This window comes from Dendrobium catenatum, unplaced genomic scaffold, assembly GCF_001605985.2.
Source record: "Dendrobium catenatum unplaced genomic scaffold, ASM160598v2 fragScaff_scaffold_54, whole genome shotgun sequence".
NCBI classification, from domain to species: Eukaryota; Viridiplantae; Streptophyta; class Magnoliopsida; order Asparagales; family Orchidaceae; genus Dendrobium; species Dendrobium catenatum.
Window position 1 is genome coordinate 1,611,645 of NW_021318516.1, and position 12,144 is coordinate 1,623,788.

Below are 12,144 nucleotides of genomic sequence, written 5' to 3' on the forward strand. Positions count from 1 at the left end.
CCGGCGGGTCGGCAACCCGCCGGGTCAACCCGGACCCGACCCTTTTTTTAAACGGGTCAATTTCTGGAACCCGAACCCGACCCGTTTTGAAATCGGGTCGGGTCCAACCCAGATTTTCCGGGTCAGATCTGGGTCGGATTTTCGTGTCGTGTCAAATATTGGCACCCCTACTAACAGCTAAGGGAATGTGAGTCCAAGTGGACAGACTAGTTAAAAACGACTGCAGGAAAAGTTACTGGACGTCTGGAATTTTGTCTGATTTTGTTCAACGATGTGAACATCGGTAATTAGTGGAAATCCCAAATCCAAATTTAATGACAAGTTCTAATTAATTACTCTTAATTTGAGTAATTATTTCTTTTCTTAAATTTTCATATGACTTTTGTGCCTCTACTGATTTTTTTCTAAAATGTGTGTGTATCTATGTGCAATTCTAAGATATTATTTTGTGCTAGAATATTTATGAGTTGATTTTAACCCTAAACCCTAAACCAGATCCCTCGAGTCATCACATTTTGGAACCCTAAACAAAAAAAAAAAATGCTCCCAGCTAAGGGGTGTTTACCTCATTTAGTTGACCTTGAATTTCCTAAATTAATCTAGTATGAGCTTTAATGAATGGCAGATGTTGGAAATCTGGTGGTAACAGTTAGGAGAATGTTTAGCAAATATTTGACGATAGTTGGAGATCCAACCAATGGGCAAAAGTCCAGCGACATTCGACAACCCGGAAGAAATTTGACAGTGGCCAACGAACAGGCGGAAGTCCAGCAATGATTAGTTGTTAGGAAGAAATTCGGCGGCGGCCGACCAACAAACGGAAGTTCGACGACGGTCGGTGGTTGGGAAGAAGTACGACGATGACCGATGAATGGTTGGAAGTCCAACGATGGTCAAGAAGAAATCCGACGACAACCAACAAATGGGCGGGAGTCCGATGACGGTCAGTTGTTATGAAGAAATCTGGTGGCTGTCGATAGCTAGAGAGCTCCCAAGTTTTCGTCTTTCTTCTTCCCCTCATGTCGAGAAAGAGGGCCTATTTATACTTTTTTAGAGTGGCATGGCTTGTAAATATGAAAAATATCAAGGACGTGTTCGTAGTGTTCCATCTGATGGCTAATAATGATTCCCTTAATCATAGAGTATTTATCAAGCATCGAGATGCCTTAATGACATTGGAATTGAGTGATCTTGGGCTCATTGTATTTTTCTCATCAAACTACTCGATTCAACTATAAGCATGTCATATTCAATAATCATTTGGTCATCCAAGTAATGCATTGAACCTTCTAAGTATGTTTCAAACTCTTGATTTGGGACCATTTGAGCTCGGATTAGAACGATTTTGGTGTCGTTGGGTTTGTCTCTTCTAGATGTTCAATTTGACTATAGGTTTGCTGAAATTAGAGTTTGGATGATCCAGATTTTAATTTTTTAAATCTTAATCTCATGTTTGCATCGATATTCGTACCTGATCAAGATAAATTTTCAATCACATATCAATAATAGTAAATAGTTAATTGTAATTTTTTTAAATATCTTTATATTTAATATGAATAAATTTAATTTAAAATATGTTTTCTAAAGAAAATGATGCAAACGTAAAATATTTTTGCTTCATTCGAAAAAATATATAAATATTTTAAGATTTTTTTTTCTTTTCTTTTTTTAATTTGACTGATTTTGTTAGTGCACTTTTGTGCATGAGAAAGAAAATATTTTTTTAATCAAAATATGAAAATATTTTTTTAATCAAAATATGAAAATATTTTCTTAATCAAAATATGAAAATATTATAATAGATGAAAATATAGAGCAATAATTAGTCAAAAAATAAATAAATCTATAAATTTAAGACAAGTCCAATTAAGAGGAAGAAGAAGAGGATGAGAAGATGACAATAATTATAAGCCCAATGTAAAGCAAACATTGAAATCCTCAGATGTTACAAATAAACAAATTAAGGATTAAAATGGAGAGCAAGTCATTGAATTTAATATGGAGAAAAAAGTTTTCATTTTGGGCACTTAAAAGTTTGTTTATCATATCTTCTACCCCTTCTATAAAACAATATGCCTTCACAAAATTGTGCCTAGATGAATCCAAATTTTGATGAGTTTATTTAATTATTTCCCTAATTCAGAGCTAGTCTTTATCTGTTGATGGAAATATCTAGAAAAGTAAGAAAATATTATCATAAGATGTAGGAATATTTAGATATGTTTTGCTTTATGATAGGCTTCAAAAATATTAAATAATCATTGAGATTAGTGTAACACTTACATATGTATTAGATGTAATATTATTCTCAACATAAATTGAAAGATTTTGAAACACATTTGATGTAAAAATATGTAAGTCAAGGGAGTCAAAACAAATTAACTGATCGAGTTCAGGTTTGACCTGAATAACCCGATTTGAATCCAATAAATATATAAATTTGACTCGTTTAATAAACGGATCATAAATTTGAACTTGAAACTGATATGTTGCCAACATGGATGACCCAAACCCAACCTAATAACTGTTAGTTTCGTTTGCAATTTGATTGTGTCGATCAATTGGGTTTGTGTTGCTATCTTGGACCTCATTTTCATCGGTCAAGCTTGTTAGGTGTCCTCCCCATGCATGGGTTTGGTTGATTTGAGCTTCTTTTTATTTTTTGTCTATACAACCATCCATCACTATGGCCTTGTGTACTAGAGCGCTATAGCATGGTATTGATTCGTTGAGGTTGGCAGAGAGCAAAGTACTACAACACTCTAGATCCCGGCGCCGCGACTATGCAAGACAGCTTAAAGTTTTCTCTTGTTTTTTATTAAGGGCGTCCCTTGGTAGTTTGTATGCGTTTTCTCTTTGTTCGTTCATGTGAGAACTGTGCATGAGTGAAGCGAGAATATAGAAGAGTCAGAGAGAAAAGAGATCTATATTATTTCTCTCAAATTTTTATAGTTATTTTTTTTGTGTGGTGTGACTCCATGATTTTTTCCCGTTTCAAAATTTTTCATGTTAAGTCCGATTATACTTTCTTTTTAGATGCATTTTTCTTTCTTGTTTGTGTTCATTATGTATTTTACTTTCCCAACATGAACTAATTTTGATTAAAAAAATAAAAAACTAATAAAGTATAGAGTTTAGATTAATTGATAAAAAATAAGAATAACATACCAATAAGTAAAAAAATTAAGATTTATTTTTTTAAATGGGACGCTTTCTGGTCAAAATCAAAATCACAAGTTAACTCGAACCCAACCCGCAAATTAAACAATGAACCCAAACCTAGATTTTTTTTCATTATTACATATTAGACCTTGAAATGCAATGCAATTATGTAGCACTGCCGACCAAAACTTTGAAAAAACCTTCATATTTTGTAGAAAAATCCAATAGGTAAAGAAGAAGCTTTAATTACTACTACATAACATGTTGAGTGTGACTTATAAATACTTATTTTTTTAATTTAAATCTCTTAAGTTATATTTTCAACATGATTTTTTTTCTGCCCTTTCGAAATTAGATTTTCTGAAATAACTTTTCTAAAAAAGGAAAAAAAATTCTTCATTATTTTCAATTAAATTATTCTTACATAAAAAATAATAAAATAACTTAAATTAATCAAACTTTTACCCAAATTACCACTTTGTAACACTATTGTTGGTGGCTGTAACAATGCAGGAAAATTGGGTGAGAATATCATAAATTTTTTAAAATAATTATATTTATTTTTATTTGACAATAAATTTAAAACTTACAAAAAGAAAAAAAAAAAAAAAACTTCTGCAAGTTTATCCCTCCAGCAATTATGATGGGTTTGCCATTTGTAAACATAAAAAATGTATTCAACCCATCCTCCCAGCACTACCTTTATTGTCAATCGTCATGCTTCTTACAGGGCAATAAATATTTTCAAGAATCAAGAGTGAGAGAAAAAAAGATAATATTTAATTTAATTTTCAATAAAAAAAATGATTACAGCAGAATCAAATCTAAAAAAATTGCAATATGGAACTTAGCAAAGCATGAAATTAGATATTTGCAATGTTTTAAAAATCGGCCCGAATGGTTCATTCAACTCATTGAATAGAGAAGCGGCTGGCTGGCCGGTTCGATCATTTCTCATAATCGGCTTTGCAAGGAACAAGAGCAGCTTGCTTCGAATCGGCGGTCCAACCGCTGGACTGGCGAACTGGCGCAAGTTTTAAAAAGACGGTCAAATAAAAAAAAAATCAACCATTCTCGTCCATGTCCGTAAACACAACCCGCATGCAACAAGCCTTGACTTCAATTCTCACCGGGCACCATAGCTACTCGCTGGTGTCACCATCGTTTCTCCTCCCTCTACTATCTACAATGGTCTCTTCTTGAAAGTAAGATTTTTTTCTCACAATAAATTAAAAATAGTTGTTTTAAATTCAAGAGCTTTTAAGTTTTGTTTCTAAAATTTTTTTAGAATATTCATAACTTTATATTCATTTCATTTTATAGTGCATTACATTCTTTGTAGGGGTTGTTTGTAAAAAAATTGAGAAATCCTTAATTCTTTAGGGTTTTTTTATTCGAATGACAAAATAGGTTCATTCATTTGTGCTATGTTTTAAAGACCAAAACAATTCCAACATATTTCTAAATAAGTCATTGGATATTGTTATGATATGAGGGAATAGAATTGGATGTCTTTTTTCACTTAAAAATATTGTCTATTTTTAGGCAATGATGATGATTTTTCTAATATTATTTAAAAAAAAAGAATATATTTGGTACATCATCAAAAAATTATCTTGATCGGGCACGAATCTCGATGCAAAATCAAGTTGAAAACTTTTGAAATAAAAATTGGGACCATCCAAACTCCGATTTCAGCAAACTTATAGTCGAACTGAGCGTCTCGAGAATACAAACGGGTCCAAATCAAGGGTTAGAAGTGTTGTTGAAAGGTTTGAACCACAATTTGGATTACCAAACGGTTTCCAAACATAACGTGCTTATAGTCGAATCGAGCAGCTCGACGAGACAAATCCATCGAGCCCAATATCACTGAATTCCGACATCATCAATACATTCAAATGCCCATCAAATGGTCCATGATCAAGGTATTCAACATCGGCCATCCATCCAACCACTCTCCATTTACCATTGATCTCTCACCTATTTACGTGTCATGCCACTCCATAAATCTATAAATAGACCCATCATTTCTCTTGAAAATGGACCCAAGCATGAAGAGAAGAAAAAAAGAGAAGGAAGAAGAGAATAAAGAGAAAGAAGAAGCTCCTCCTTGACCACCATATGAGTTCCATCGGACCACAGCCTGACGTCGTTGCTCTGCCGGACTACCACTTGAGGCCCTCACCCTTGCCAGACCACCACCTGATGCCCTCACCTTTGCCGGACCACCACCTGATGCCCTCACCTTTGCCGGACCACCATCTGAGGCCCTCACCCTCACCGAACCACCGCCTGAGGCCCTCACCCTCGCCGGACCACCGCATGAGGCCCTCATCTTCGTCGGACCACCACCTGAGGCCCTCACCTTCGTCGGACCACCCCAGAGGCCCTCACCCTCGCCGGACCACCCCCTGAGGCCCTCACCTTCATCGGACTACCATTTGAGGCAGTCACCTCCGTCGGACCACCACTTGAGGCCCTGAGCTCCGCCGGACCACCACCTAAGGCCCAGACTTCTGCCCAACCACCACATGAGGCCCGAACTTCCAAGTGATGTCAGATTTGACATTAAAGTTCAACCATATGATTGACATTTATAATCTGATCCCCCTAAAGGACGAGTTAGCCCATTGTACTCAATTCAAATTATATTGGAATCTTTTTAACTAGGCTAAGCCTCGTGGTTTTTCCCCTTTCCAGGATTTTTCACATAAAAATCTTGTGTTCTCTGTGTGTGAGCTAGATATCCGTGCAACGCTAAGACGCATAAATTAAACTCTATCGCCGCGTATATTCTAGCCCGCAACAATATTATTCATATTTTATGCTTCATAATTGATTATTTTATTTTATTTATTGTCACATGTTTTAAATGATTATGTAATCATTATGTCAATTTATTATTTTTAAATAAAATCTATATTATTTCTTCATCTGATTCATCTCCAATCAAGCCATTGAATCGTGAACCTCTCATTCGTTTAGTTTGTTGTCAAATCCCATTTTCACAACCTTGCATATTTAGTTCTCAATTAAATTTTTCATTTTGGGTTGGAGCTTAAAGTTCAGAGTTATGGCTTCATTTGGGATAGATTTTGGGCTGTTTTTGTATTATGAAATGTAGTTAATAAAAATAATATATATTTAGATGATAACTTTTATATAGCTTTTAAAAAATTTCTTTATTATTTTTAAAAGCATGTTTGTAAATGATATATCTACAAAAAATTTGCACGATTTGACACAAGTCTCAAGGCAAAATTGGAATTAAAAATCTCTGAATTAGTTGAATTGTATATCTCAATAAGATGAACCCAACGGCACCAAAGGTATTCCAATCTAAGCCCAAATTAGCCTAAATCAAACACTTGAAGTGTGTTAAAAATTTTCAAATATTAATTTGATGATTAGACGATCTTCAAATTATACACGTTTATAATCAAATCGAACGGCTTGACGAGATGAATCCAACGAGCCTAGGGCACTTAGATGCTGAATAAATACTTCATAATCAAGAGAATCGATATAGACCTTATGATTGTATTTTAGATCCAAGTTCAAATTATCAAAATGTCAATCCCAAAAAGTTAAAAATAAAGACTCATTTTTCACATGAGGGTAGAAAAAGAAAAGAGTGGACTAAAGAAAGCTCTATGGCATTTTACAGTCATCACCACCAATGATCATTGTTAGCTATTGTTGCAGACAACCACCATTGCCACAGACAACCAAAATAAAAAAAAAACACCATTTCCATAATATTGACAAAATTTAAACCAAATGCTCAGTATTTTGCTTGTAGACATCTGTTTTTTATAATCCATATTTGGAAAATCAAGCACTGTTGTTGGGTGTTAACTATTCCCTATGTGGACACTTAATTCTCTTCTTTAGCCTGTGAAAAAAAAATAGGATTCTTATATCACTTACTATATTGTGGATTTTTTAACTAGGCCAAGCCCCATAATAATTTCCATTTCGGATTTTCCACGTAAGAAATTATGATCTTACTACTTTTATCTGTGTGTTAAATTTTTGAATAACATTGGGACGTAAAATACATACTTTATTGACTCAAACTTTCTAACACTTAATAATATCTATAATTGAAAAATAAGCTTTCAAAAGCATAGATAGAAAATCATAAGTTGTCCCATACAAAATCTATATTTACATATATCTTAAGGCTCATTTGGCTGTTTGAATTCAAAAATTATGTTTTAAAAATAATATTTGTTAAATTTACTAGTTAATTGATCATAATTGATTTACTAGTTAATTGATCATAATTGCATAGTATTATTAATTTTAAATTATATAAATATTTTCAAAAATTTTGAAAAATAATGAATTCAGGTTCACAAACAAAATAAAATAAATAAATTTTTTATTATTTTTCACAAAAAATTTCTATTGCAAGCAACCAAATTAATGATCACTTATTTCAGTTTGAATTGATATTTTTTATTTGATTTTATTCAATTTAATAAAACTATAAATAGAAATATTCTTTAGTTTTTCTTAAGGAGTCTAACATTGGACTGGACATCTACATTTGGAGGTAATTAATAGGCAATACAACATGCTAACATGACTAGAGAGTTTTATTTATATGGAAAAGTTTATAAATATAAATTAAATCCTTTATTCTTGATTGAATAATTTAAAATAATTATGTTTATCAAGATTTTTCAAAAAAATCTGTAATTTTTTTTTTTTTTTTTTGTATTTTTTACATCCAATTTTATCACTTCATAAAATGAAATTAACTTTTAACTAATTATAACAATGCAATTCAAATCTTCAATTGCATAACAAAATTAATATTCATCTTTTTATCTTCAGTAAATGAGTGTAAATCTCATCACAATATGTATAATATGAGAACTTCTTTATTCCCCTCAAACTTAAGGGAAAATTCAATTAGATCGTGGTGAGACCTGCAATGCTTTATGGTGCCGAATGTTGGCCGTTAAAAGAGAAGCATACTACTAAGTTAAGTGTTGCATAGATGAGGATGCTTAGGTGGATGAGTGGCTTGACCCTTAGAGATAAGATACGAAATGAGCATATATGTGAAAAGGTTGGAGTAGCTCCAGTGGAAGATAATATTAGAGAGAGTCGCCTTAGATGATTTGGTCACATTAAACGGAGGCCTTCTGATGACCCGGTTAGGAAAGTTGAGGTATTAGATTTAGCTTATGTTAAGAAAGGTAGATGTAGACCTAAAAAGACTTGGTTAGAAAATATTAGAAATGATCTTTCTGTATTAGATTTAGATGAGAATTTGACTTTTAAGCGAACACAATGGCGAAAAATGATTCATGTAGCCAACCCCATGTAGTGGGACAAAGACTTGATGTTGTTGTTGTGATGTTGATATGTAAATAAAAAAATTTAAGCGGTGCGCATAATAAAGCAAAAATTTATGGCCAGATTTTTTTTTTTTTAATATATGTGGTGCATAATTAGCTGCTCCGTTAGGTATGATTTAGTGTTAATATTCGAAAAGGACAAATGACCTTTTAGAAAATAAAGCCCACTTTGGGCCCAAAACAGGAATAATTAAAATTAGCTTTCGCTCATTTAATTAGAGTCTATCATGAAATCGAGTTGCTACATACTTATGATGGATTTTGTTTGGATGCTTATTATGGTCTATATAGGTTTTTTTTTTTAAATATTATTTTTTTGAATAAAAATTAAAGTTGAAGCACATTCAACTTTTCGTCAAATTAAAATACATTCGAGTTTATTTGAGATTGTGAGAGTCACTTTAAATTTTATATTGAAATATTTTCGTGGTTGCCATGACTTGACAATAATTTGATTCAAGCTAGCTAAAAATTTCTTAGTTTTTATATTGTGTTACTTTTTTTATAGTATTTCGGGTCATTTTCGTATACATGTCAAATAATTTGGTAACTGACATAGTACTTTTTGAAGTCAACATCCAAAAGTTGGTCTGACTCAACAGTTTGGTTTTGCACGTATGACATTGACTTTCACTGGAATATTAGACAGATGCTTTTAAACATCTATTTTGCTGGGCATAATGATGATGTGTTCTCCATTGACTCTTCTTGAGTTGAAGTTGGCTACCACAAAAATTTTTTCTCTTGAAACCTTCTTTTGGATGAAGAAGAATGCTGATTAGATCTTCAGTGTTGCCCTAACCTAATTTGATCGGACACTAGGAAATCTCTAAAGCTAAACTATCGACTTGTGCTTAATACCCATCGATTATTGGGATGACAACTCTTACCATAATGCTCGCTAACATAGGAATTAATTGATCGATGTCTTTGTTTCTAATGCTCTATAGCTGGTGGTTGCCTTAGTGACATTTATACTGACCCTTTTTACCATTCTTTTGGCAATGAATCATCTTGTTGATTTCTCTTTGGATCTCCACAACTAAGCATACTTGCAATAGAGTATTCTTAAGATGTTCAACCCTTAAAAAGTTATATGAAAAGAATATAATTCTAGGTTTACCCTAATGTAAGATTAGTTGTGCCACAATGAATAATACCTTGTACAACATAGCTTCGGATATAACACATTTCTTCACTTTTTTGTTTTATAAATAAAAATCTATTGACTCTTCTGCGAATGGATCCTCATTGACAACTTTCTTTTTGTTGAACCATTAACTTACTGTAGTAACTTGTTTTATGTGGATACCTTACACCAACAACTCTCCTTGTCACTAACTGTCTTGAGGATGGCATCTATTGGGTCATTAACTTAACTCCTATAAGCTCTCCACTTATAGTTGGCTTTGATTATTTGACCCTCCAATTCACATGTTTATAGCTTGGATCATCAAACCCATTTGCTCAAGGCCAAATGTTCGAAGTTAGTAAATTGTTTTGATTAGTGTTTGATGCATCACTAACTCATGTGCGTAAGATAATGACTAGAGCACTACTTCAAGGTTGAGGATCATTATTATTCAAATATTTTTAAGGATGTTTTGGCTATACAAAATAATATTGTCCATGATTAATAGATAGTTAACAAATTTATAGCTTCTCTCAAAGTGAAAATTAAGAATATGGTTGAGCTTTTAAATCTACATACTTAAGATATTGTTTTTACTATAAACTCTTGATTAACAATAGAAGAAGTTTTTTCTAGTCCCAAAGCTAAAACTTCTACCACTTCTTTTATTAGGTTTATTGCCAAACCTCGTATCACACCATCTATCTCCATTACATTTTTTTCTAGGTTTATATTAGCTTAATCCTGTATTGATTCGATCTTAAAGAGATTTTATGATTTGTTTTTGTGCAATGAGATTTTTAATATCACGTATTTAGTTAATATATTGAACTCGTTCTAACAGTATTCAAGTGATTTAATGATTGGAAGTCATTTTGTGAAGAAAAAAAATAAACTAATTCACTATCAAAGTTTTATCATTTTTAAAACTGACTATTTTGATCCCTATTTTGATCCCAAGTCCAGATGTAAAAATTTGAAGGAAAATAAAAAAATAATAATTTAGGCCTCCCTAAATACATTTTCTGGCTCCGCCACTGCTACCAAGAACTTTCATTGATTAACATCCTAAGAATACTAAGAAATTCATTTATTTCAAATGCAATATAAAGGGATACATACAAACATAATGTTAAGGCATGATCTTATTTTTAGAAGAAATTGATAACACTAAGTTTGATAAGTTTGAGGAAGTTATAATTATTACACTTTCATCTAGTGGGAAGCTGGTACCTTTACTTTTGATTGTTATTTTTCTGTCTAATAAAAAATATTTTTAAGAATCCAAAGCATAAGAACATGTAATGAGAAAAATGTCTAAATTAGTAATTGGTATTAATGAAATTTATCACCACTCATACAGCCATAAAGATATATTGGATCATGGAGTATGATCCAATATATCTTTAGAATGGAGTATGATTTGCACACTTTTGATTATGTCTTTAGGGTTCATACTAAGTCCATTATCTATAAATAATAATGATAAAGTTGTCTGATGAGGTTTCCCTTTACCTCCATCATGTGAAGGAAGTCACTTTAAAGTCTGCTACAGAGTCATGCATTGGGTACCCATACCCACACCTACCCATGGGTGGGTATGGCTACACTCATGGCCTTGTAGGTGGGTACTCAACATTGAAGGATAAATCGATTTGCATTGCTAATCATCGTATATATTATATTACTGCAATACTCACTACATAGTGTGCAACACTTAACCATGCTACAGTAAATTCTGATATGTGTCTTGAAAGTTTGCAATCAGAGCAAAGGGTAATAAGCCTCAAGGCCATCAATCAGTGGCAAACTGCGTTTAAAAAGCATGTAAAGTGGGTGGGTATATGTGGGTATGACATCCGAAAGTCATCATGGGTGGGTGTGGGTGGGCGAAGCCCGTCCGAGTAAAGCATGGGTACCCAATGGGTACCCCACTAGGACCCCATGTGGGGCTTTGATATGTTAAGATTTTCATATTTATTACACCATTAAATTTTCTAAGTGAATTTTATGACATTTTTTCTAAAGAGTTGCATGATGAGATGTCTTCATGTGATACATCCATCATGCCATATATTTCATCCATAAATTATGATTTTGATGGCTTCCCGTCATTCGCTGGTTACATCGCCGATGCTACCTTGATTTTATACTAAATTAATTTTACTTAAAATAAAAAAATCTTCTAAATTAATAAAATTAGGGGTGTAAAAACGGGTTGACGGTTCGGGTTCGGGTTGAACCCGGGTTTAAACGGGTCAGGTATTTCAACCCGTACCCGACTCACTCGGGTTATCAGGTTGACTCGACTCGACCCGCGGACCCGTTTGATCAAAAATAGCGTGCAACGACAGGTGAGGCGACAGGGTGGTGAAGCGTGGTGGTTCCGGATAGGAGGTGTCACACGATTAGCATGGAGACGTCCGACACTTGGCAAGAATGGCTTTGGGCTCTGGCTGCGACTCGACGACT